A 26,102-nucleotide genomic window follows, 5' to 3' on the forward strand; every position below is an offset into this window, starting at 1 on the left:
CTGGGCAGAGGAGGAATGGTGGAGACCGCCTCCCCATCCTGACCTTTCCAGGGAGGAAGAAGAGGAAGACAGTATAGATTTACAACAGGGGTTTGTGGGAGCTCAGAGGCAGATGAGGGGAAAAGTTGGGAAATCGTGGGAAAGCCAGAACAGCTGGCTGACATGTTGTCATTAGAAAGCATTCCAGACCCACCATCTCCCAGAACCTGGCAGGCCTTTAAAGTAATGTCTCAACAAGTAAAATTGATGTGTAAAAATGATGCATGGGGAAAAAGAGAGACATTGCACTACCTTTGTAACCCAAGAAAATCTTTAATAAAAATAATTATATATATAAAAAAATAGGAGAGCAAAAAGACAGAGGGCACTTAGCAGCACCCACAGAGGAGGTGATGATGATGACAAATGCGGAAGTGGGAGAGACGGGGCATAGAGATTCACTCGGGACAATGCCATTATCCAAGAGGCTGGGTTCTATAGCCTCTCTCTGTAAAGTTTGAAATAAAAAAGAACTGTAAGAAACTTTTCTTTATACTTTCCTGGGCAACCAGCTGGGAGCTGCTGATAGTATCCTGACAATAGACCACACCCAAGTTATAGGCATCTAAAACCATGGGAACTTTCATCAACTTGCACTCTGGATTAGAACTTCAGGTGTCCAGGCTATACTGAATAGAAACAATTGTATATGTTAGGGAGGAGGCAAACATATCAAAACAAGAATTTCAGATAGCACAGACCAGTGATGAGGAAGGCTACTGCCTGTACCACTGTATGGATAAAAATTTGAGTTTTCCCTGTGTCACCTGTCCTGTATGCAACATCAAATAATAATAATAATACGGTAATAATAATAATAATAATAATAATAATAATAATAATAATTTATACCCCATCCATCTGGCTGGGTTTCCCCAGCCACTCTGGGTGACTTCCAACAAAATATTTAAAATACAATAAAACACCAGACATTAAAAATTTCCCTAAACATTGCATTATGGACCACAATTATTTATGAGCGCACTTGGAACCTGAGCTATAAAACGTCCAACTGGCCAAGCATCAAAAATGGAATTAGATGGATAAGCAAAATATTTATTTCTGCGTAATTTATATTCTTTTATTCTTTTATTGTTGTGGTGTGCCCTTGTGTCTTCTTCTTCTTGAATAAGAGGGGAAAGCCACTGTGCAATACTTTTTACTAACTATAGTGTTTCACTGGCAAAGAAACATTCCCTCGTGCTGAACCATCTATATTATTCAGCTTTTACTTGTTAGGATAGACAGGGGGTTACATTTTCTTCGTTGCTGTCAGACCCAAATGTCAGGAGGAGAAACCCAGGGAATAACCTGCTGACCACTGCAGCAAAATTAAGGTGGCCTCCCTAAGGAACAAGTCACCAGCCACTCTGCTCATAAACAAAAGCACAGGGTAATAAATTCAGACCCAGCTCTCATTCCCCTTTGATAGAATTAATTGCAGAGATGACTCCAGTTGTCATTAAAACCGGCAAATGCATTCAGCACAGGAAATAAATTGCTGGCCAGCCGGCAGATCATCAAGGCTAGCATGCTCCACTGAGACCTTTTATCACAGTGTTCCTCTATCTGGTGGTTGTTTTTCATGTGAACTCTCCTTCCCCATTAGCGTGGTGGTTATGGGCAGAAGGGGTATCTCTGGTTTTTTTTTATTTTAAAAAAAAGCAGTAGCAGCAGCAGCAGCACAAAACAGTCCCTTGATAGTTCTATTATTTGGTCACAGTGGGCAGCCTGCCCCTTTTATCTGCTTAGTTAAAACCAAATCCCCCTTATATTTGGCTTCATTCAAGCAAACTCAGTGCAATGGAGTGAGCCAAAGGAACTCTGACTACGTGTTCTCTCTTGAGATGCTTGTTGTCTGGAACCAGAGGTGGACTTTGTTAATATGGCACCCTGAACAATGACAATATTTCTTATTTTCACAATAATTCCTTTTGGCGCAGTAGCTTTTTTTATGTGGTACCTGTATAAATATAGGGTTTTTATTGCTATATTTATTATTACTATGCTGCCTTATATCGTGTCAGACCATTGGTCTACCTAGCTGAGTATTTTCTACACCAATTGGCAATGGCTGTCCAGGATTTCGGACAGGAGATATTCCCAGGCCTATCTGGAGATGCTTGGACCTTTTGTATGAAGAACGGAAACTCTATCGCTGTGTTTTGGCCCTTCACCTAACCTGCTCTAGCATCAGAAGGCCTCTGTGGTTGGTAAGGCTTGCTCCCACAGTTCTCTCCTTTGATCCAAGTTGGGTGATGGTGGCACACAGATTATGTTATTGCATTGTATCTTTTGGCTCACCAATCTATGGGCTTGAGCCCCGACAGTTTGCATGAGTGCTTGTATCCTTATGAATCTAATATTTCACTGTATTAATTGACATTTAAATTGTTCATCATTAGCAACACCTATCCTAAATGTCAGGGTTATTACAATCGTATTACAAGGAAGCAAAAAATAATATTTTTTTAAAAAAATAACTCCCACCCGCAATGGCTCATGAAAAACTGGAAAGAGTTTATGCAGGAAAGAGCTACAAGGATGATCAAGAATTTTGTAGGTAAGTCATATAACATAAGGAAGAAGCATTTGAGACAGAAGAAAAGGAGATTTAGAGACATGAATATATACTATTTTCAAACTTCGTTCTCAGAGGGGCCATCATGGTCAAGGATCCAATCTGAAGGATAGCTCCACAGCTTTACTTCAGAGCAATTATTGATATGGTGCAGCCAATTGTCCTGATAAGGATGGTTATAATTAGGCCAATTGGATGAGCTTTTTTAAAAAATAGAATTTAAACACATTGCTAAACACCGCAGGAAGATGGACTAAAGATTAAGACTGTAATTCTATGTAGTGACAGTACCAATATTTATCATGAGTGGTGGTGGAGAAATGCAGGCTTGCTTCTATACCCTGCCGCCATACCAGCAACAAATTTTACCCAGATCCTCTCGCTATTGTGCCCTTCCCTTTCCCCCCTACTTACTGGTAGGAAAGTGTTCATGGGCAGTTGTTAGGCAAGAGAAGGTGCTTTGAACCTGGGTAGCATTGTCTAGAATGCTCTCTTGCAGCCGACGGAGTCCTAGTACTTTGTATAAGCAAGCAGCAATTCGAGCGAGAATGGTTTTCTTCTGGTAGCTGCTGCAGGTTAAATTGGAACCAGTGACCTTGAAGCACCAGGCTCCATAGCCCATCTCACCAGCATCCAGCCTGCTTTTTAGGTCATCCTTCCTTTCCTTTCTTCCTTTCTTCCTCTCGTAATGATGCCATTCAAAGGATGGCATGCCAGGGGTGATTGGGGGGAATGTTCCCGTGATCTCTCCTCTCTTGGAGAAAGATTTGGAACATTTTAATAAAGTGGATTATAAGGGCTTGGGCACAAAAGCAACCTGCTTCCTTCTGACAGGAGCTTTAATCTTCTCCCTGGGTTGCTGACAAAGGCTTTTCTTAAAGAAAACCCATGAGCACAAAGGGTGGGGGGGACAGAAGAGAAAAAGAATGGATGCAGAGAGAGGTGCGAGATGTTGAAAGACACCCACGAATTGAAGCTGCTCAGGCGTTAATTGTGTCCTCTTTCCCAGGGTCCTCTCTCTCCCCTCCTATCCCTCCCCCTGTTCCAATTCTGGATCAATGGTGGAGGCAGGTGAGCCAGGTGGAGGAAGGAAGAGGCTTTGATTAGACAATCTTAGTGGTAAGAATGGGTATTGAACAAGAAAGCGGAGTCGATGCAACAATTAAAAGGTGAAGCATTTGCCTTCTCTTTGAAAGCAAGAGACCTCGATGTTGCAGAGGGAGAATCACCTTCCTACCCCAGCACCCAATTTTCATTTGAGTCTATTCATAGCTAGAAGAAAGTGTGTGACCTAGAAAAGTGTCCCACTTTCATGCAGCTACCTAACTTACACGGAGTGATTACCTAGACTGTGTATTTAAAGGGACAAGAGCAGCCCGAGACTAGGTAAATCAAGCTGGTTTAGGAAGGGATCCTCAGGGAAAACTTTGTTGCAGAGCGTGTTCATAACACCACCTCATGCAGGTTGGTCTTTTTTAAATAAATAAAAGATTTCCAGCCTGCCTTTCTGGGGGAACTGCTTTCACAAGGTAGTTCACTAAGGCTTAAAGCACACCACAACTCCTCCACTCATTTATAAAGCAATGGCAATAAAAATGTATAAGTGTGGCACAGTCAAATTAACCTAGTGCACACTGGATGAAAGAAAGTCTTCAAGGTGCTTTTGAAGACTGGCAATGATGGTGCCATAAATATTTCCCTAGGGGAGGAGTTCCAGCGGTTTGGGGCCACCACTGAAAAGGCGCTGTAGCTATCTGATACCTACCAAGCTAACAACTCTCACTGGTGAGTCATAAAGCAGGGCCTCTGATGCAGATCTTACCCCTTGATGCAACGGAACCACCAAACTGATGGGCTTATCGATGTCACACCTGCAGTGAGTAGCCAAATCCTGCTATCAGAACAATGGAACAACAAATGCAGTGGACTTTTTGTTTTAAAAAACTGTAAAAAAAAAATAACAGAGGAATACTTATATAAAGGTTTTGTCAGGGACACGCCCAGCAGAGAGGAATCTCCAGAGGAAGAGGAATTGGCTGCATCTGAGTTGCCAAGAAGTAGTAGGCGGAGCAAGCGATTAGAGCAGAGGCGGGCCAGGAGGAGGCGGGGGGCGACGTGGCATATATCTGGCCTTGGGAGGCAGGGCCGTCTTAAGCATATCTGGTGCCGTGGTGCGAAGATCCCTCTGGCGCCCCCCCGTTTCCCAGAGCGGCACCCCCTGGTGGCCCAGCGCCCTGGCACATTGCGCCACCTAGCCTTGCCTTAGGGCTGGCCCTGTTGGGAGGGGCCAAAAGCCAGTCAAGTCAACTGACTCCGACAGCGAAGGATGAGTTGTGGAAGCTTGGACTGCTGTAGGCCTGTTATTGAGAAATAAACCACATCTACTTAAACTGCCAGCGTTCTGTGTCTTGAGTGGGAGAAACGCTAAACCTGACAGGTTTATATTGTGCTCCTCACCAACTGAATGCCTGTGTTGCCATTCAGAAAATTAAGAATTGCTCATATTAAATTGGGCTGGTGGAAGGAGGCCAAGTCCAGCCTCTGTTTTCTCCTTCACTAAGGAGTTGTTGTTCTTCACATTTTTATTCATATTATTCATGTTATTTGCTGCAGGGAGCTCAAAGAAGCTTTCATAGTTCTTCCTCCATTGTATCCCCACAACAACCCTGTGAGGTGTGGGAGGAAATTAAATATATGAATCCCTGTGGCCCATGTGTGTGGGGTAAATAATAAAAGAATTGCCTGGGCATCTGGATTCAAAATGAGGAGCTTGCACACAGAGCCTCAGTAGCAGAGTATTAGACTCACAAATATAAGTAGCGCAGTGAAGTGTTGGGAGTATAGGTAGTTAAATCCTTTTTATCCTGTTCAGCTGCACACAGCAGCTGCCCTCTTCACACCCTTCTTGCTATGAGCAGACCACATACTGGTAAGTAAGTTTAAAATGATTTACTTACAGATTCAAGGTCTCAGTTATGCATTGTTCCATGCAGCATCAGGGATCATACAGGCAAAATAGTCTTGGGTAGAAAATACAGCAAAGAAGCCACAAACATGCAGTCTGTGCTTGGGAGCAAGCACATGGTTTCTCATGGCTTCTATGATGTGGAGAGAGAGAGAGAGAGAGAGAGAGAGAGAGAGATATGAAGGAACTAGAAAGGCTCCAGAGGGGAAGGTGTGTGACCTGAGTTTATCTAGCAATACATCTCTGTGGTCTTCCACCCCTTCATACGTCAACTTGCAATGCACATTATTGTGTTTTAATGGCAATCTCCAACATGAGGTAGGTTAGGCTAAGAGAGAGAGTGAGGGCCAAACAGTGACCTTCATGGCTGAGTTGGGACTGATTGGCAGTACTGCAGCTTCCCTGAAAGGCAAGATGCACATGCATCTCTGGCAATGAGAGCAGCACATGTGTGTTTTCTCATCAACCTAGGGATAACCATGTGGCAACTGGTGACCTTGAGTATATTTGTGGCTTGTGCTGAATATCCTTTAGCACAAATACCATATTTTGATGCCTAGCCATTTGCATGGTCACCTAGCCTCTCAACTTACTGACCCCCCAAATTCTTTACTTTAACCACTGTCTTCATCATCACATGCCATTCTCGACAGAAGCATTTCCTTTTGTTGGTTATGAGCCTGCCACCTCTCATTGTCATTGAATGCCCCCTTATTCTTTTGTTATGGTTGAGTGGCAAAAAGTAAATTAATTTTTAATGTACTTTTAATTTTAATATCCTCGGGTGTTACTGTGTAAATGTTAAGCACTCAGATACGACGGCGAGGAGAGAACATAAACGCATCTGAACAGATAGAAGCTTTTGACGGGAATAAGTTTAAAAAAATCTCCACAATGACTTTGAAATGCAGATCCCACTCACCCAGTTGGTGACAGAATTGATTGTATCCCCTGGCACTGGAAATGAATGCTGAGTGAGTTGTGTGATGTTTAAATTAAAGCAAGCAAATATTTTGGTATATGTTTTGGTAAGTGGTTTTTTTCTTAACTGAAGGCTGTTCTTTTCCCTGGTGTAACCACAGAGGCTCCAGTTAGACAGAGCAAGGCCACAATTCCTCTCAGTTCACTTTCCCTCTGTAAACACCAGTAATGAGGATGATGATGATAATAATAATAATAATCCTATTAAAGTGATATTTTCTCCTGAAGGAAGAAAACACCCATCCTTTATTATTATTTATTATAGAGATTTCTGTCTTGCCCTTCAGATAAGTTTATTTTTCTTTCTTTTTTCTATTATTTCAATTTGTTTTGTTACATATATGTGCACACACTTATTTGTATATGGAAAGTTAAATAAAAAGAATTTTAAAAACAGATTAAAAGTATCAGTCCTTGAGCCACATCCTTGAGTGCCAAACCCACCCTTTTCTCTCCTCATTTGCATCTGGTCACTCAATCCACTAGGGAGCCATCTTGGTGCTGTTGTTTTACCTCAGAATGTCCTTGGGAATGATGCTATGCCATCACGTAGCATTGTTCCCATGGGTTTCTTGGGCCATGATATATGGCCAGGAGGCTGCATCAGCACTACAATAAACAGTTAAGGATTTTAAAAGAAAAACTGAAAATAAAAAAAATAAAAAACCTACCTAAATTTGTTGAAAGTTTGCTAGTCCTTGAAAGCAGCTCAATAACATCCCCTTCTTTGTTAGGCGGGACAAATGGCCTCAAAAAGGGGGGGGGAGAGAAATATTCAGTTTATAGAGAAGTCTATCAAAGGCCATGAGCTTTGAGAACTCAATCAATCAATCAAAATTTTTGGCATGCTGCCTTTGTACCATAAATCACAGAAATATAGACACAACGCGTAGGCTAATATCTGTTAAAGCATATATAATAGAATAATGATATCATTCAAAAAGTAGAAATAAACCTATTAGAGTTCATATATACAATGTAACAGGCTAGTGGTGCAGAACGTCAAGCCATGTGTTCAAGATAGGCGTCAAAGGTCAGTCTCACAATGGTTATTCAAAGGTTTCAACAGAAGACGTCTCAAAAGTCCAAAAAGCAAAGTTTTCTCAATAGTTTTTCAAACGTTTCAACGGAAGACGTCCCAAAAGTCTCAAGGACAGTGTTTCCGGAATGATACTAGTTTCGTGATAGTCTTCACCAGCTGAAAATACAATACAAAGCATATAACCAATGAATGATAACAGAATTGAGCTACCCGCATACACATTGTATAATAAAAGAGAATATACAGAACAAAGTGTATAAAGAAAGGTACGTACCCAATATTTTTCACAAGAATATGTAAGTAAAACATACCATGAATGGCAGTCACTAGTTCTTGAAGGCATCAAAACAAATCATAGCACAAGAACAATGGCAAACCCTGCAAATCAAACCACACCAAATGCATAGTACGTGTTGTTGTTGTTTAGTCGTTTAGTCGTGACTGACTCTTCGTGACCCCATGGACCAGAGCACGCCAGGCACTCCTGTCTTCCACCTACTCCCGCAGTTTGCTCAATCTCATGTTCGTAGCTTCGAGAACACTGTCCAACCATCTCGTCCTCTGTTGCCCCCTTCTCCTTGTGCCCTCAATCTTTCCCAACATCAGGGTCTTTTCCAGGGAGTCTTCTCTTCTCATGAGGTGGCCAAAGGATTGGAGCCTCAGCTTCACGATCTGTCCTTCCAGTGAGCACTCAGGGCTGATTTCCTTAAGAATGGATAGGTTTGATCTTCTTGCAGTCCATGGGACTCTCAAGAGTCTCCTCCAGCACCATAATTCAAAAGCATCAATTCTTGGGCGATCAGCCTTCTTTATGGTCCAGCTCTCACTTCCATATATCACTACTGGGAAAACCATAGCTTTAACTATACGGACCTCTGTCGGCAAGGTGATGTCTCTGCTTTTTAAGATGCTGTCTAGGTTTGTCATTGCTTTTCTCCCAAGAAGCAGGTGTCTTTTAATTTCGTGACTGCTGTCACCCTCTGCAGTGATCAAGGAGCCCAAGAAAGTAAAATCTCTCACTGCCTCCATTTCTTCCCCTTCTATTTGCCAGGAGGTGATGGGACTAATGGCCATGATCTTGGTTTTTTTGATGTTGAGCTTCAGACCATATTTTGCGCTCTCCTCTTTCACCCTCATTAAAAGGTTCTTTAATTCCTCCTCACTTTCTGCCATCAAGGTTGTGTCATCTGCATATCTGAGGTTGTTGATATTTCTTCCGGCAATCTTAATTCCGGCTTGGGATTCATCTAGTCCAGCCTTTCGCATGATGAATTCTGCATATAAGTTAAATAAGCAGGGAGACAATATACAACCTTGTCGTACTCCTTACCCAATTTTGAACCAATCAGTTGTTCCATATCCAGTTCTAACTGTAGCTTCTTGTCCCACATAGAGATTTCTCAGGAGACGGATGAGGTGACCAGGCACTCCCATTTATTTAGGAACTTGCCATAGTTTGCTGTGGTCGACACAGTCAAAGGCTTTTGCGTAGTCAATGAAGCAGAAGTAGACGTTTTTCTGGAACTCTCTAGCTTTCTCCATGTTTGCTATTTGGTCTCTGGTTCCTTTGCCCCTTCGAAATCCAGCTTGCACTTCTGGGAGTTCTCGGTCCACATACTGCCTAAGCCTGCCTTGTAGAATTTTAAGCATAACCTTGCTAGCGTGTGAAATGAGCGCAATTGTGCGGTAGTTGGAGCATTCTTTGGCACTGCCCTTCTTTGGGATTGGGATGTAGACTGATCTTCTCCAATGCTCTGGCCATTGCTGAGTACATTACATGCATTTTACGTACATTGCATAGTACGTAAAACAGTGCAAATTTATTTATTACTGTGAGGGACAGGGGATATCGCGAAGTCCCTCCCCTCCTAAGTTCAAGCCAATCCCCGAGCACAGGGGGAAGCAGAGAGAGTTCCGATTCCAGTGGGGAAGCAGGAAGTCGTGTCCGAGGCTCAGGCAAGGTAGAGGAGCCAGGGTCCCAGGTGGGACAGGAAGGGGCGAATAAGGGCGGGAGACCCATCCCCCCCAACTCCGGAATTACGCAGAAAGAGGAGGGGAAAGAGGATGGGTCTGCCAAAGCTTTTGTGTTGGAGAAAGACGCGCCAAAAGCCATTAGGAGGTTCTGAAACCGACTGACAACATCACTCCGTGTAAATAGTAATGACTTGAGCACTGTAAATACGCAGCACCAATAAAAGAATAAAATGCAGAGCTGCGTAGCGTCGTTACTCTGAAGTAGTCCACTCCGGCCACTGTGACAATTACATATATGCCAAGTCTTTTCTTCAAGGAGCTCAAGGCTGCACCTCCCCGTTTTACCTCCTCAACAACTTTGTGAGATAGGTGAGGCTGACTGATAGTGATAGGCCTAAGGCCACCCAGTGAGTTTCATGGCTTACTGAGGATTTGAATGTGTGTCTTACTGGTCCTAGTCTAGCACTCTGATGACTGCAGCATCCCAGCTCTCCGAGAGAGATTATTTGGTCCGACAGATGGAAGCGGAAAGAAAGTGGGTACTGCATGTCACAGTACACTGTATTCTATATTTCTCTTCCCTTTGTTCTCGTGCTGTTGTTATAGTTCAATACCTCGCACAAAGGAATATGGATTGTCTGTGCTTGCCTTGGTTTTCCACGGGAAGGGGGAGAAAAACAGACACAAGCCCCCCCGGTTGGTTTAATAGACTAGCTATAAAAGAGGAAGCAGGAAGAAAAAGGAGCACAGCCATTGTAAATAGACTAGCCATCAGCGGGCAACACAGAACAGCCTGCCTACAGCCTTGTTTTGCTTGCCCTCCGGTGACCGCCATGCTTAGCCCCCTAATGTCCCTTTCCTTGTTCTTCTTGTAAGTGCTGTGCAACCCTTTGTCTTGAGCTGTGTAGTACCGGTGCAACTCTGCTTAATGTGCTGATGCAGCAGAAAACCGACCAGGGTGTGGCTGCTGCATCTTTTACTAAAGACCATCATGGACAGGTCTAAACCACAGAGCCTAGGGCTTGCTGATCAGAAGGTCGGTGGTTCGAATCCCCGTGATGGGGTGAGCTCCCGTTGCTCGGTCCCTGCTCCTGCCAATCTAGCAGTTTGAAAGCATGTCAAAGTGCTTTGAATGGTAAATGGCATTTCCGTGCGCTGCTCTGATTCGCCAGACGCGGCTTAGTCATGCTGGCCATATGACCCAGAAGCTGTACGTCGGCTCCCTCGGCCAGTAAAGCAAGATGAGCGCCACAACCCCAGAATCACCCGCGACTGGACTTAACAGTCAGGGGTCCCTTTACCTTTACTATCATGGACAGGGCATGCGTTGGTATGCATGTCTCCACCTTGCCTTTAATGGTGCACATGAAACATTGCATGTGGGGGCAATATTTTCATAAACTGCTTCTGATCCTGGGCCTGAAATGCCCATTAAAAATTTCTCAGCGTTGTCTCAGTGTGAGTTGTTTTGCTGAAATTCATAGGACCACCTAGCAGTGCGCTGAGGGCAGAGCTTTGTGGGCAGAGGTCCAGGGCCCCTCATTCAACAGCATGACCAGAAAGATCCACAAATGCAGCAGGTTTTGGTTACCACATTTTGAAGAAAGTGAAATAATATACGTTCTCATTTAAAGTGGGGAGAGGTTGAAACCATTAAATCCTCCACTATGATAACATGTAATGTCCACTATCATGCTTTCTGGATAGCAAAACAATAGCTATAAAAATTGGGTTGATGGTAAAGGTAAAGGGACCCCTGACCATTAGGTCCAGTCGTAACCAACTCTGGGGTTGTGCGCTCATCACACGTTATTGGCCGAGGGAGCCGGTGTACAGCTTCCAGGTCATGTGGCCAGCATGACAAAGCTGGTTCTGGCGAACCAGAGCAGCACACGGAAACGCCATTTACCTTCCTGCTTGGAGCGGTACCTATTTATCTACTTGCACTTTGATGTGCTTTCAAACTGCTAGGTGGGCAGGAGCTGGGACCGAGCAATGGGAGCTCACCCCGTTGCAGGGATTCGAACTGCCGACCTTCTGATCAGCAAGCCCTAGGCTCTGTGGTTTAACCCACAGCGCCACCTGTGTCTCAAATAATTGCATGAGGGGGTAGCAGTGGCCATACATAATGTACTAGTCAGAAGGGGCATTTAAACACATCCAACAACACACGTATAAGGGCCTTCTACTCCATTTCGAACCCTGATTTCCTAGGGTTCCTGATTTTCTGGAGGAACATTACATATGTATGGCTGTACACACATATGGCTCCTTTCTCAATAACACCACTGGGGAACAGTTAGCAGGTACATTGGCCCCACCACACATTCACTGAACATTTGAACGGGTTTGTGTGAACACCCTTTGATTAGCCTTTGCCGTTTATGCATGCAAGAACGGAATCAATACATGGATTAGTCTGGAATTTAAATATCTAACATCCAAACACAGGAAACCTGGTGCTCTTCTCTTGGCACCAGCAGATTTGCCTGCTCAAAGCCTACAAGCCAAATAAAGGGGCTGCTCTCAGATGAGATTATTGCTCCCAAACAATGTGCAACAGAGACACTCAAGGACATGTATCATGGGTTCAGGATAGCCTTTCCTGACAGTGATGCAATGAATACCAAGGCGCATGTGTAAAACCGGCGGCTGAGCAAAGCTAATAAGTATAATAGGACATGGTAGAAACCCTTCATTGGATTTGTGTGTACTTTGCATTGATCCCTGCTGTGAGCCAGCCTGCTCATAGTTTCAATAAAGACTAATTGGTTAATGCTGATAAGTATTCTATTTTAGGCCCATCTCCTAAGTAATGTTTGGCAGCTTTAGACCTATGGGAAGCAGTAACTGCGAAAACCAGTGACTTCAGTGCATGTGCACTCATTATTTAGATGGCCACTTCACACATTCTGAGAAGCAGCAAAGAGCAGATGAGGTGCACTTTTCACACATCTGGGATATTAATATTGTTTGTACTGCAACTTCATGGTGTTTTACTAAGTCTTTTTTTGTTCGGGGGGGATATTATAATTTGAAATTGACTGAGAGTGGAGGGGACAGAAGGAGTGAAGCATTCGGATTAATATGGAATTTGTGTGGACAGTGTCATTATGTTGTTTAGTCAGCTAGATGGGACTGGACTTGGCTGTATCTAGATGGAAAGGTACAGGGCTAATCTCTAGAGAAGGATTAGCCCTGTACCTGTATTAACTCATGCATAGGGCATGAGTTAACAACCTAACAGTTGTAGGCTCAAAACCAGGCTAGCCCATTTGGGGGCCTACTTAGAAACATGTCCCACTGACTCAAAGGAGAGAGCTAATGCAGATTAAACACTAGTACAGTACCCCTTAAGTGTACACAAACGTTTGCTTCATGTTGCGGCTTTTCAGGTTACGAACGCGGCAAACCCAGAAGTGTTTACTTCTGGGTTTGCCCCCGTGCATGCACAGAAACGATCTGCACGCTTCATGCACGTGCAGAAGCGCTCAATCACGCACGCACAGTAGCCGCACTCTACTTACGGACTTTTTGGGGTGCAAATGGCACCCCGAAACAGATCGCATTCATAAGTAGAGGTACCACTGTATAATTCTTTGCTGTGAACCTGATCATACATTCAGAACAAGCATCATTTTCTGTGTGTGATAATGTTGGTACTGTGGCTGCAAACACCCCATATGATTGAAAGCCTGTTTAAAACACATGACTGCCACCAAAGAATCCTAGTGTAAACCTACCCCCCCCAAAGGAACTGTAGTTTACCCCTCACAGAGCTACAATTCCTAGTGCTCTTCTCAAACTACAGTTCCCAGAATGCTTGGGGAGAAGTTATGGGCTTTAAATGCATGCTGTGTACACAGCTTGTGGCTTTTTACCAACACAGATTCACAATCAAACTATTATCTTGCCCAACATCCCACACCTTCCTTCTTACAGCCCCCATCTCTTCAATTTGTGGCTACCCTTTCACACTTTTTCTCTTGGGGCCCGCATTTCTTGTGTTCTGTAAATAAAGCAATTGTAGGAATGCTAGGATTTCCCCCACCCCTCTAAGCACACATTTTGTTTTGATAAACTACAGTGTTTTGTCTGCAGAAAAGTATTAACCGCTTACATCTATTTTCTCAAAGACCATGCATGAATATTAAAAGGGATTTATTCCTACAGTGGCTTCGGGCAGTTGAGTAATCCATTATATGCTGTCATATCACACTGTGGTAATGTGAAAAGCTGGGAGTCCCTCCAGTAATCTTGATTAGCAATATGGGGACCATTTTTATTCTTTATTTTTTTTAGCTGTAAACACATTTTCCTCCCCAGTGTGCTGAGTTCACATTAAAAATTACGATGGGGCTCTTAATCCATTGCTTTGTTTTAATTACAATAATGGTAACAATAATTGTTATTTCTTTTTTAAGATAATAATTGCTAATAAGTGCATTTCCTGCTGCTAAAAGATGCTAAGTTACATTTAATCAATTAATGAATTAATTTTGGTGAGTAATATGAGCCTCTCCTAGGCTCATGTATATTTCAGTCCTATACAAATCCATGTAAAACTTTCCTTCTTAATCCATCTTAACAATTAACACATTTCCAGACAATCAAGCATCAAAGCAGAGCAGAAGCTTGGCATGCCACCCACAATTCCCAGCCACCGTAAGGCAATTCAACCCACACTGAGGAGTGAAATTTCAGTCCTTGTTCCTGGTAAAAAAAAAAGGGTTGCTCGTGTTATGGCTGGAATCTCTCCTGCCTTTGCTCCTGGTAGAAACTTTGGTTGCCAGCATTTTCTCTGTGTAGGCCCTTTTATAGCCCCCCCTTTTTTGTTCAACGGATCCCAAAGGCTGATTTGCTTTTTAACAGTTACATGTCCGGGGTGGGTGGGGGAAGAAACCACCAACAGATGAAACACCCCTCCCCACAGTTATAGAGAAAATAAGTTTCACACACTGATTTGCTTTGCTAGTTATGAAAAATGCACTTGGGACATTTTCTTCTGTCGACAGAGTTAAGATGCAGTCTGTAGCTACACACTCATGACATTATATTGCAGAGAAGAAAGACATTGTGTGAACTGTGAAAGTGAAAAATGGTCATAGGTAATTTTATATCCACAGAAAATGGTCCTAAATTACATGTAAATGAAGAAAATAATATTACTTGATGTTGTCAGAATTTTCATATGAAGAAGTCTCTCAGCACTCCGCTTGAGCAGGATGTTGGCAATCCCTGTAGCGCAAACTTTTAAGATGTCAAAAGAACTCTACAGAAACTTTTTATTAATGCAACTATTCATCAGGAGTTATTGATTTTTGTTTTGCTTTGTAAAGTTTTCCCCACAGTATTATTATTAAAACGTTCTAGCTGCAGATTGCATTTTTGTCTAGTTATTGATCCTCGTATTATCTACTCTGAAGAGACCTTCATGTACTTTGATAGATGGAAGGGAAAAGCTGATTTTGTTTCCTTACAGTAGGGATGGGCAGGGCTGTCTTAAGCATAGCTGGCGCGAACTATCCCTCCGGCGCCCCCCTCCCGTTTCCGAGCACGGCTGCCGCACGGCCCTGGGGATGGGGAAGTTGTGGCCCTCCAGATGTTCTTGGACTACAACTCTTTTCATTCCTGACTATCAGCCATGCTGGCTGGGGCTGATGGGAGTTGGAGTCCATCAATATATAGAGGGCTCCAGGTTTCTCACCGCTCTCCTACAGTCTATTAATTACTTTGCCCTCTGTACCACATTGGTCTATCTTGGCCAGCATTGTCTATCCTGACTTACTGTTAAGTTACACTTCCTCCCATAATCAGTGTTTTATGTCCTGGGCTTTCCTAGTGGGTTGTCATTACAAATAGTTCATAGAATTGTAGAATCTGCCATTTTTGGGAATGGATATTCTTGATATAAGAAGTAAAGGTATTATTGTTTCCTACCCCAAATTTGAATTGTTGGGCAGCTCCACCATAGATGGTGGTATGTCCCACTATGAAAGCAACCTCCCCGATGCATTGGCTCTGTTTCAGAAGTTATGTGGAACTCCCATGGGTGAGCTCCCATTGCTCGATCCCAGCTCCTGGCAACCTAGCAGTTTGAAGCACGTAAAAAAAAAAGTGTAAGTAGATAAATAGGTACTGCTACAATGGGAAGATAAAGGGTGTTTCCATGCGCTGCTTTGGTTCGCCAGAAGCGGCTTTGTCATGCTGGCCACATGACCTGGAAGCTGTACGCCGGCTCCTTTGGCCAATAATGCGAGATGAGCACCGCACCCCCAGAGTTGGTCACGACTGGACCTAATGGTCAGGAGTCCCTTTACCTATTCCCTTATAGGTTGTGTCACCATTAAATACCAAAATCTCAGGTCACATTAGAGGCCTATGTACTTGCATTTTCTCCACCTCTTCACCTTTGAGAAAAGCCTGACAAAACAGCCTTCAGCTGTTGCTGAAATGAATTCACTGTAGAGGCAAGATGCACATCAGTGGGGAGATTATTCCACAGCCACAGAGCCACTACCAAATAGGCCCTTCCATGGGCTTCTGCATTACACACCTTATTCAGAGCATGGACCACCAAGAGAGCTTCACCTGCTGATTGTAATGAATGAGGAGACTGACACAGGAGAAGGGTCCCAAGGTTGCTTGTTGGACTCCAACTCACATCAGACCCAGAAACCATGGCTAATGGTCAAAGATTATTCAACATCCAGAGGGCTATAGCTTTCCAGCGCCTACTTAAGGTTTACACAGAGTGCATGTTTTGTAATGAAAGGGGCCCGGGTTCATTTCCTGGTGTCTCTAGGTGGGGCTGCCAGAAACCTCAGAGAGATTACTACAAGACAGCTTTTTATGTCCCTGTTTGGACATGGCTCAGAAGGGTCAGATTTCTTTTGGAAGCTGCTATTTGTTTTGCAACCTATGTTAAGAGAGAGATAACACCTAGGCCTCATGGAGACAGAGCAGCCTTGTCAATGATCTTCTGGTTGCATCATTTCATAGATCTACACATCCACACTGTTTCGGCTGGGCTGTCCCATAGTCCTGTTGGATTAGAGGTGATGGTTGATTAGCAAGAAGCTCTTCAGGCAATAGCAGAGGCAATCAGCACTGCAGTCACTCTCTGCTGGAGAAGGCTGATTTGCAGCAGCCCCCTCTCCACACTGAGTGCACTGCTCAGGAATATAAATACTGTTAATCCCTCACATTAATATCATCAGCTTTGATCGTCCTTCCCCATTATCATCTCCTTGCTGTTAATGAAACAGATAGCCATAGGGGACAGGAGAGGGGGAACTAGCCTAATCAGTACATTGGTGGTTGGAAATAGTGCAACTAAACTGACAGGTCTGGGAGATTAGGGAGTTGAGGCATAGCTGCCAAGTTTTCCCTTTTCTCGCGAGGAAGCCTATTCAGCATAAGGGAAAATCCCTTAAAAAAAGGGATAACTTGGCAGCTATGAGTTGAGGAAACCTAGAAGAGGCGATGCAAAATAAGCACTCCCTAATTTTTTGTTCATGTTGAAGCCAGGGTCACATGCCTGGTTTTCTGATGAAAGCAAAGCTTGGCTCCATTCATGACCTGATTTTGCCCCTTTTAGAGGAAAAACCAAACCTTAGTTACAGAGCAGGAGCTTTGCATGCAGAAGGTTCAATCCCTGGTACCTTCAGGCCAGGCTGGGAAAGACTCCTGTCTGAAAACTTGGAGAGATGTTATTAGCTGGTATAGAAAATACTGAGCTGGATAGAAATTCCATCACCCGCTTGCCTGATAGTGAGGGAATGGCCTTTGCAGATATGGTTTTTGGGGTGACCAGTGAGCTGTTTGTTCATCCCTAGTTGTTGTTGTTTTCTGTTCAGGGAAGGAGGTCTCATTCTAACATGAGGGAGATCCAGGGCTCTCCTGGTAGTTGCTGTGTGAGACTAAAATGTACAGCTTTCAAGGATGAGTGTGCATGTAGATGAGGTATTCCACTCACTTTTTCATTCCCATATTCTCCAGAAAGTAAGCTTTCCCCAAAAATGGAAAAAGAGGCATAAATCTCCATGCTTTCTGCAGTTTGTGAACATAAAAATGAATGGGGCAAACAATAATGCAACAATAGCTCTGGGAGACATACAAACAGCACAAATTGCATCACTCTAATAGAATCCAGTGCAGTTGTCTTTCACCCTAGCAATCATCACCAAATAATATTGAGGGATGGCTGATATTGGTCCATCATTCACAGAGGGAGATTTTTAAAACCTCTGTTGCTTGGAAAGATGGCTTATTTACCATGGATTCATCTTCATACTCTTCTCCAAGAAGCATCCCTCTATGCAGCAAAAGATATTAACAGGATCAGGCTTCATTTTTAACTTCGAGAAGCAGCCTCTAAGAACAACACAAAGTTTTGGGCAGGTCAGAAAGGTCTTTTGCTGCACAGCAGCTCATCAAAGAGAGAGACAGAGAGAGCAGGATCAGCCTAGAGCTCCAGTAATTAGATTCTCTGCTGCTGGAGGGTTAGTTGGCTGGCTGGTTGACCAGGGAAAAAAAATGGTTCCCTTGCATTTGTGTGGGGTCAAAGTGACATCAGATAGCTGGTTAAGCTCATCAGACTAGATCAGGCATCCCCAAACTGTGGCCCTCCAGATGTTTTGGCGTACAACTCCCATGATCCCTAGCTAACAGGATCAGTGGTCAGGGATGATGGGAATTGTAGTCCAAAACATCTGGAGGGCCGAAGTTTGGGAATGCCTGGACTAGACGTTCACTTGGGCTATCTGGGTCGATATAGCCTAAGAAGGTATTATTTGCCAGTGTTTAGATTTTGAAGCACCAGCAAGTTGGGAGCATGTTCCCTGTTATGGAGAATATTTCCCTTCAACTGTTGTGGCACTGCACAAAAGAAGATCTAGAGGAGCACGACTGGTTTGGTAGCACCAAGTGGGTGAGGAGCTTTTGGGCCACTGCAACAGGCACCACATCTGTGACCTCTAATGGAAGACAAGAGGCGGTGGGTGGGTGGGTGGGGGCGCACTGGATTTTGGCATCACACAGGGCACCACTGAAATTTGAGACACCAAGGTCTACCTGTCAGGCTTTAGGGAATCTGCTTCCTCCTCCGTGGCCATAAATGAGCAGATCAAATCAAATGAATTCTTACCAGTTAGTTTCTTTAATAAACACAGCGAAGGACAAAAGAAAGCGTCAACCCAGAATGGTGGTGCTCCCAATTAAGGCTTACACCCCCTCCATCCCTATTAATCTACGTCACTCCTACATTTTGTAATCTGAGCTTGTACCCGCTGTGCTTTCTGTTCTGTGACTTTCCGAGCTCCTCTTGACCTCGGGCTGGGCGGAGAAATGCTGTCCAGAGACTGTGAATCTGTTAACCCTCTCTCTTCCAGTGTTTCTTCTCCTAGCTGTTCTACACCCAGTATTTTTCAGCTTCTGCCTTCTGAACTATGCCCCTCTGCAAACCACTGTTCCAAATCTATACTGTCCTCCTGCTCCTGGGAAGATTCAGGAGCAGGAGAAGGGGAGGCGATGGCTCCCACCATTCCTCCTCAGTACAGCCCTCCTCAGCACGGTCCCTGACATGACCACTGCATTGCATCTAATTTCATTGCCTATGTTATGTATTTTTGTGTTAATAACTGAGGGTGGGATTCAACTAATGAGTCCTGCTAGTGGAAAGCAGTACAACGGCTCCTGCTAGTGCAATGGTGTTATCTCCTCCTAGTTCCCCCACCCCTGAAACTAGCTTGGGGGATCCAGGAGAACCTCCAGAACAGTGCATGGGGGAAGGAGAGGGGAGATTGCTCCATGTGGCAAGCTGAAACATTTGCCCTGATGGAATAATCAATTTAGGGCTACTTTGAATTCCTCCCCAACTCTTACTTGTGGCTGGGACTAAAACATGGAAGCTGAGCTGTAAGTGAGCACAATGAACATATGTGGAATGTGTTTACTTCTTACGTGGTGAAAAACTTACAATCCCCATGTTTTTGGGTGCACAAGTGAATTTGTAAACACCTTAACTCTTAAAGCAAAGCATTATTGATCCTTGTAGGTGTTCAAATGTTCTTCATAAATTAATCCAATTTAAAGCACTATGTAGTGATGTATGGGAGTGAGAGCTGGACCATAAAGAAGGCTGATCGCAGAAGAATTGATGCTTTTGAATTATGGTGCTGGAGGAGACACTCCCATGGACTGCAAGAAGATCAAACCTATCCATTCTGAAGGAAATCAGCCCTGAGTGCTCACTGGAAGCACAAATCCTGAAGCTGAGGCTCCAATCCTTTGGCCACCTCATGAGAAGAGAAGATTCCCCAGAAAAGACCCTGATGTTGGGAAAGATTGAGGGCACAAGGAGAAGGGGACGGCAGAGGACGAGATGGTTGGATAGTGTTCTCGAAGCCACCAACATGAGTCTGACCAAACTGCGGGAGGCAGTGGAAGACAGGAGTGCCTGGTGCGCTCTGGTCCATGGGGTCACGAAGAGTCGGACACGACTAAATGACTAAACAACAACAAACAACAACAAATCAATATAGGCCCTTCCTTCCTTCCTTCCTTCCTTCCTTCCTTCCTTCCTTCCTTCCTTCCTTCCCAACTGCTCTAGGAAATTATTTTAATCCCAGGCTTCCAGAGAGGTTTATGATATGATACCCCCCTATCTTATAGTCATAGCTCAAAGTCTTTATCTTGTTTCAAATCCCACCCCAAATTTATTATATTATGACCAGTTTGTAAACCATTACTGTTTGTGCCCATTGTCTTCTTTGTCCTGAAAAGCTGCCTCCACTACTTTTCCCTTTGATATATTTATAGTGCCTTCTCACATCCCAGCTTAATCTCCTCCTTTTCACAGTGAAGTGCTTACCTTGCCTCTCAGTCATTGTCCTCACAAGCTGCTACTAATTTTGTTCTTTTGAGGTGGAATGCCACCATTTTATTTTCCCTGAGAAGTCCCTGAACAAGCTAAAGCATAAAGAATGACCAGAAAACCCTGACCTTCCACCAGCACGTTCCCTTGGCAACAGCCAATTTGCTATTATGGAACTGAAAGTGGAATTCTGGTCCGTTCATAGAAAATAACAGCTACCTATTCAGACTAGGTCACAAGGAATTCACATATAAATGTATTTCCTTGGAAACAAGAACAAATAAAATTCTGTTGGGAACTTGCAGTCTTCCATGACTCCAGGTAATGTGACTTGTGATGGATCCTCCATTTTTTATTTTAGGACTGGGGCAGGATTAAAAATAGATTATGATCCGTCTTCGGTGTGGGCTGGTGGTTTATGAAGAAGGAAAGGAAAAGGAACACAGATAGAGCAATTCGTATTTATTGTGAAAATTTATTCACAGCACTTGAATGCTGCCCACCCAAACACAAAATGTGAACATAAGGTTTTCTGGGAGGCTGACGACAAATAATTTAAATACGAAACAAGTCCTCAAACCATGAAAGCAACACAAGTGTAGCAGAAACAAACCTCATAATACCCCCAAAGTTCAAACACACATTGAAAAAGAGAGAAGCCCAGACTATGTAACTTATTAAAAAGGCCTGGGTCAACATAAAGGTATTGTCTTGGTGCCAAAAAGTCCAGAAGGATAGTTCCAGGCAAATTGCCCTGGGAAGGCGATTCCATAACTGGGGAGCTACTACCAAAAAGGCCCTCTCCTTGCTGTTTACTCACTTTACTTCATTTGGTGCAGCGTGCATTTGCATTTATATCCCACCTTTACTCCAAGGAGCAACAGGTGGCATACATAGTTCTCCTCCCCATTTCATCCTCCCAACATTAAATTTCACATTTAATTAGAATAGTATTGAAACTCCTCTTAGTTGGTCAATTATTTATTTATTTGACAAAACGTCTCTTGATTCACCCAAACTTCTGTTGATCCGATGAACAATCTTTTGTTCTTTTGGCTCAGAACTTTTGTCAGCAGTCTTCAGGAGACATAACACGTTGCACGATGATGTCCCTACACTGTGCCAAATATCACTGGCCAATAGCACATACAGTGACAACACTATATTTTGATGAATGTGATTGTCTGAACTTTTCTAATCACAACTGACAGTGAGTTGGCAGTGGTTGGCCACCCAACAGCAATTGTGTTGGCAGTGGCTATTACAGAGAGGTATGAAAAATAGCACCAAACCAGTGCAGATGGAACCTCAGATGATCAGAAAATTATGTAAGCATTCTACTTTGCTGAACGTTCGTTTTACTTTGAAACCTGGTTTTATAACAACATGCAAACCAATGCATAATCCTTCGCAAATTCATATCAGACATTTACAAAAATCTACGCCTACATTTATTTATTATGCTGCTCATGTGTTGTTGTTTTTCTAGTAGATGTAAACATCTCTTACAGCATCCCTCTTCCCCAGGGCTTGAAAATAGGTTACAACCAAGGCTGTGGTGATTGCAATGCCTTGACAGAGGACAATTTGGGGGTCACAAATGACCCAGTAAATTCAAGCCAAGATGTATAGAAGAACTAATAATCACAGTGACTTCAGTCAATCATTCAGTCGGAGTTTTGTGGGATTTCAATCAATTATTAAGAAAACATGCTGTTCATTCCTATAATCTATATATATATATATATATATATATATAAATGTAGGCATCGCGTGTGCAGATGTAACAGCCTTTCTCTGTAACCGCTGAACCGTAATGTAACAAATATGGCCACAACATTCCATGCCCATCAGTGAGGGATCTGGCATAATTTTTTTTTCAAAAAAGCAAACCTTTCATACCTAAAATAATGATTAAACACAAAAAGTGGCACCCAAATTAGAGGTCACCAGGAGAAGCTCTGAAGACTCCAGCAGCATCCAATAGAAAGGCAGATCGCCCACTGCTGCCTCAAAAGCCGCGCCACCAGATGACATCACAAAATTCCACAGCAACCAACTGAAAACAGGCCTTTTGCAGCAACAAGGACCAACATTGCCAAGTAAAGGTAGGGGCCTGCCTGGGGGAGGGATGGGGGGACGAATAGGGGGCAGGGATAGGTAATGGGTCAGAACAGGGTGGGGGGAGACACAGGCATGAAACCTGCCCTCTCCACAGTATCTCGTCTCGGCTTTGCAGACTAGGCTGAGTGGATTTAGGGGCCTACCTGGGTGGGGGATGGGAGGCAGGCGAATAGGCTGCAGCATAGAATCAACTGAATATGGGCCTTTTACAAGGCCGTGCCTTTGGGCAGAATAAATGTTATTTCACATAACACACGTGGGTAGGGGAGTCAGGGTTGGGACAGGGCAAAATTTTACAGAACACGCGCATTGGTGGAATGATTATGTGCAAAATGAATGGGTCACAGGGATAACCGGGGGGTGGGGTGGGGTTGGATGGAGAAGAGGAGGGAAATCACAGGGATAAGTCGGGGGTGGGGGAAAGAGGGGGCATAATAGGTCATGGATCAGAACAGAGTTGGGGGATTCACAGGGAAGAGGGAGGGGGATGAGGGGGCAATCACAAGGATAAACTGGGGGGGTGAGGGGAGGAGTGGGGGAATCACTGGGATACGTCATGGATTGACAAAGGGTAGGGGAAATCACACAAATAGCCCACAGCAACACGTGGCAGGGCCAGCTAGTGATATAATAAAAAGATAAATGTTGGAGAATTCTTTAAAGCAAGGACACACAGTGAATCATTGTCAGAGTTGTTGTTCATAAAGTGGATAGTGACAATCATAAGGTAAAGGGACCCCTGACCATTAGGTCGAGTCGTGACCAACTCTGGGGTTGCGGTGCTCATCTCGCGTTATTGGCCGAGAGAACCGGAGTACAGCTTCCAGGTCATGTGGCCAGCATGACTAAGCCACTTCTGGCAAACCAGAGCAGCACACGGAAACGCTGTTTACTTTCCTGCTTGGAGCGGTACCTATTCATCTACTTGCACTTTGACGTGCTTTCGAACTGCTAGGTTGGCAGGAGCTGGGACCGAGCAATGGGAGCTCACCCCATTGTGGAGATTCGAACCGCTGACCTTCTAATTGGCAAGCCCTACACTCAGTGGTTTAACCCACAGCGCCACCCGCGTTGCAACCATCATAGCTATGTGTTAATGTGCACATGTATTGCATACTAACTAGAATGCTTGGACATTCAATAAAGCTGAAACTGTGTACACATTATCAGCTTAAAACAGAGTGGGGTTGTTTTCCCCTACAGCATTTCAGTTCAACTTCGCATATTGTTGTACATATCCCTGCTCTTTGATGTGCTCAGTGGTTTGTGCTCTGGTCCTGCTTGCAGGGTTTCCACAGGGACCTGGCTGGCTACTGTGATAATAGGATGTTAGACTAGATGGGCCAATGGTCTGATCCAACAGGACTTTTCTTCTGTTTTTAAAGTCAACGAAGAAGTACATGGCTTAGAGGTGTAGCACTAAAGGCACCTGAAAATCAGAAGCATAGAAGAGTGTCTGAACTTAACACTTTTCTCTGAGCACAGAACTCCAGTGCAATGCTCAGATTCTCACTTTCAGCTAATCCATTTACTGCTCGCAACTCTTTGCAGAGACGCTGGATGATTTATGGTTCCACATCAGAAACATACAAAATTCATGGGTGCAGATCCTCACGCCATTTGTCATTTGATGTTGCGGCATGGGATTTTGCTTATAGACACTCAGCTGCTGTTTGATCATTCAGGCTGACTTGCTTAATTTGTATCCAGCAAGGGAGGTAATATGAGGGCTTCTTTAAATTTCCTCAAAGTCTAGTAAAAAACGCCATGTCCAATCCCGGTTTGTACTCACAGTTATCACCATGTCCAGATGGCTGTTGTAAACAAGGCTGGATATATATCCAGAAGACACCTGTTCCCCGCAGACCATATGCGCTATCAAATCCGCCCCATGCTGATCCTCCACTCCTTCTCACCCATATACCCTGTGGGCAGCAGTAAACATTCATTATTGCAACCGTGTAACCCAGACGGCTGGAGTTCTGCTGCAGTAGTACAAGAAAGTCATCCATGTGGCCCAGCTTGTAGGTTTCCAGGTTAGCACATGTAGTGCACCGAAGAAATGAGGCTGGAGTAGTGACAATCAGCAACACCAGACTTCAGACAAGTTCTGGTGTGACCGAAAGCAGGGGAGAAGCCCTAGCTCAGTGGTAAAGTGTCTATGAGGTCCTAACATCCAATGCTTGCACTTCTAGTTATAGGATCTCAGGGATTAGGGAGGCGTTGGCCTGAGACCATAGGCAGCTATTGTGGCTAGGCTAGATGCATTAGTGGTTTGGCATAGGTTTGGCATAAAGCAACTTCATATGTTCATATTGTTACATCCCTGCTGAGTGGAAGCAAGTTTCCAGGGGCTCCAGGCGCTCACCCGGGGTCGTGTTTCCTTCAGGAGTCCAGACACTGGAGAGGCTGTAACATTTTAAGTTTAATGGTTTACTATACTGTATACGTCTTCCATGGAGAAGGAGAGAGTTCACAGCATTCCATCCCAAGTGGGGCTTGTTCCCTGCAGCAGCACAGCATTACAGTCCGAGGCATCTTGCATGCCATCCCTGTGCATCTCTCCCAGCCTCCCAAGATGGTTCTGCCCTTCACCTCACCATACGGAGTTCCACCTGCTTCCTTTCTTCTTCCCAGCCCTCTGTGGCTGTTCATGCAAATTTGTTCCCCATTTGGTTAAAAACACTTTTGTTTTTCTTTCTGTTTCTACAATCATGCCTCCTCCTGCTTTGCCACCACCTGTGGCAGTAGCAGAAGTCTGCTTGGCGGATGCCACTTGGTGGCTGCCATTTTATTTTCCCAGAATGCTCCAGACAGTCATTGCATTGTTCTATAACATACTGGGGAGGGAAGATAGCAGCCTCCAACTCCCAAAATGATGGCCTCACGGGCAACTGTCCCTTGTTTGTTGCCCACGGGTTCCCTAAGGGTTAGTGCTTGTAGGAAAGGTTTCCTTTCCCTTTCATCTTAGGCTGCATGTCGACCTTCGATTATAGCAGATACTCTTTCAAAGAAGTCAGACGAATCCCAGATTACATTGGGGGGCGGGGGGCAGAGGAGAAGGATCTACATGGGCTTAGCATCCAATGTTTGGCAAAGCTCATTTCCGCTGTCATAAATTTTGCTCACCAGAAGGAAGTTATTCAGCTTTGAAAAGTTTCCTTGCAGGTCCTGGATTTTCCTTTGGAGCTGAAACCTGCTGAGAGAACAGAACAGATCTGAGAAGTGAGAGAAGGGAGCCTTTTTCTAAACTACAACAGATGATAAGCCTGATAAATCTATCCACACACACTGAAAAAACAGTCGTGACCTTTCAGCTTCCAAAAGGCATGGTTGTTGGATGTCTCAGCGCAGACAGGACAAGGAGAGGGAAATAACCAAGGAGCTGCTGAAAGAAAAACAGCCCCAGTCTCCTGATTCCTTCTTAGACAGCCTGGCGTCTCGGACTGGATTGCTTTTGCCGCACAAGGGAAGAAAGCCCAGTGAAGCATGAAAAGAGAGTGTGATAAAGATGCACTAG

At 44.1% G+C, this 26,102-nt stretch overlaps 1 long non-coding RNA gene across 2 annotated transcripts; it reads right to left on the reverse strand.

The window, feature by feature from the left end:
* On the reverse strand, window positions 1–26,102 carry LOC148686945 (uncharacterized). Of its 2 annotated transcripts, none has more exons than XR_015948594.1 (5): window positions 25,893–26,102; window positions 25,712–25,778; window positions 24,375–24,507; window positions 5,578–5,718; window positions 1–487 (listed from the first exon to the last, which is right to left on the reverse strand). It is a non-coding gene; the product is annotated as an uncharacterized LOC148686945 (long non-coding RNA). The 2 variants fall into 2 exon arrangements; XR_015948593.1 differs by lacking the exon at window positions 1–487 and adding an exon at window positions 533–668.

Source organism: Zootoca vivipara, chromosome 2 (assembly GCF_965207765.1).
Source record: "Zootoca vivipara chromosome 2, rZooViv2.hap1.1, whole genome shotgun sequence".
In the NCBI taxonomy this organism is placed as follows: Eukaryota; Metazoa; Chordata; class Lepidosauria; order Squamata; family Lacertidae; genus Zootoca; species Zootoca vivipara.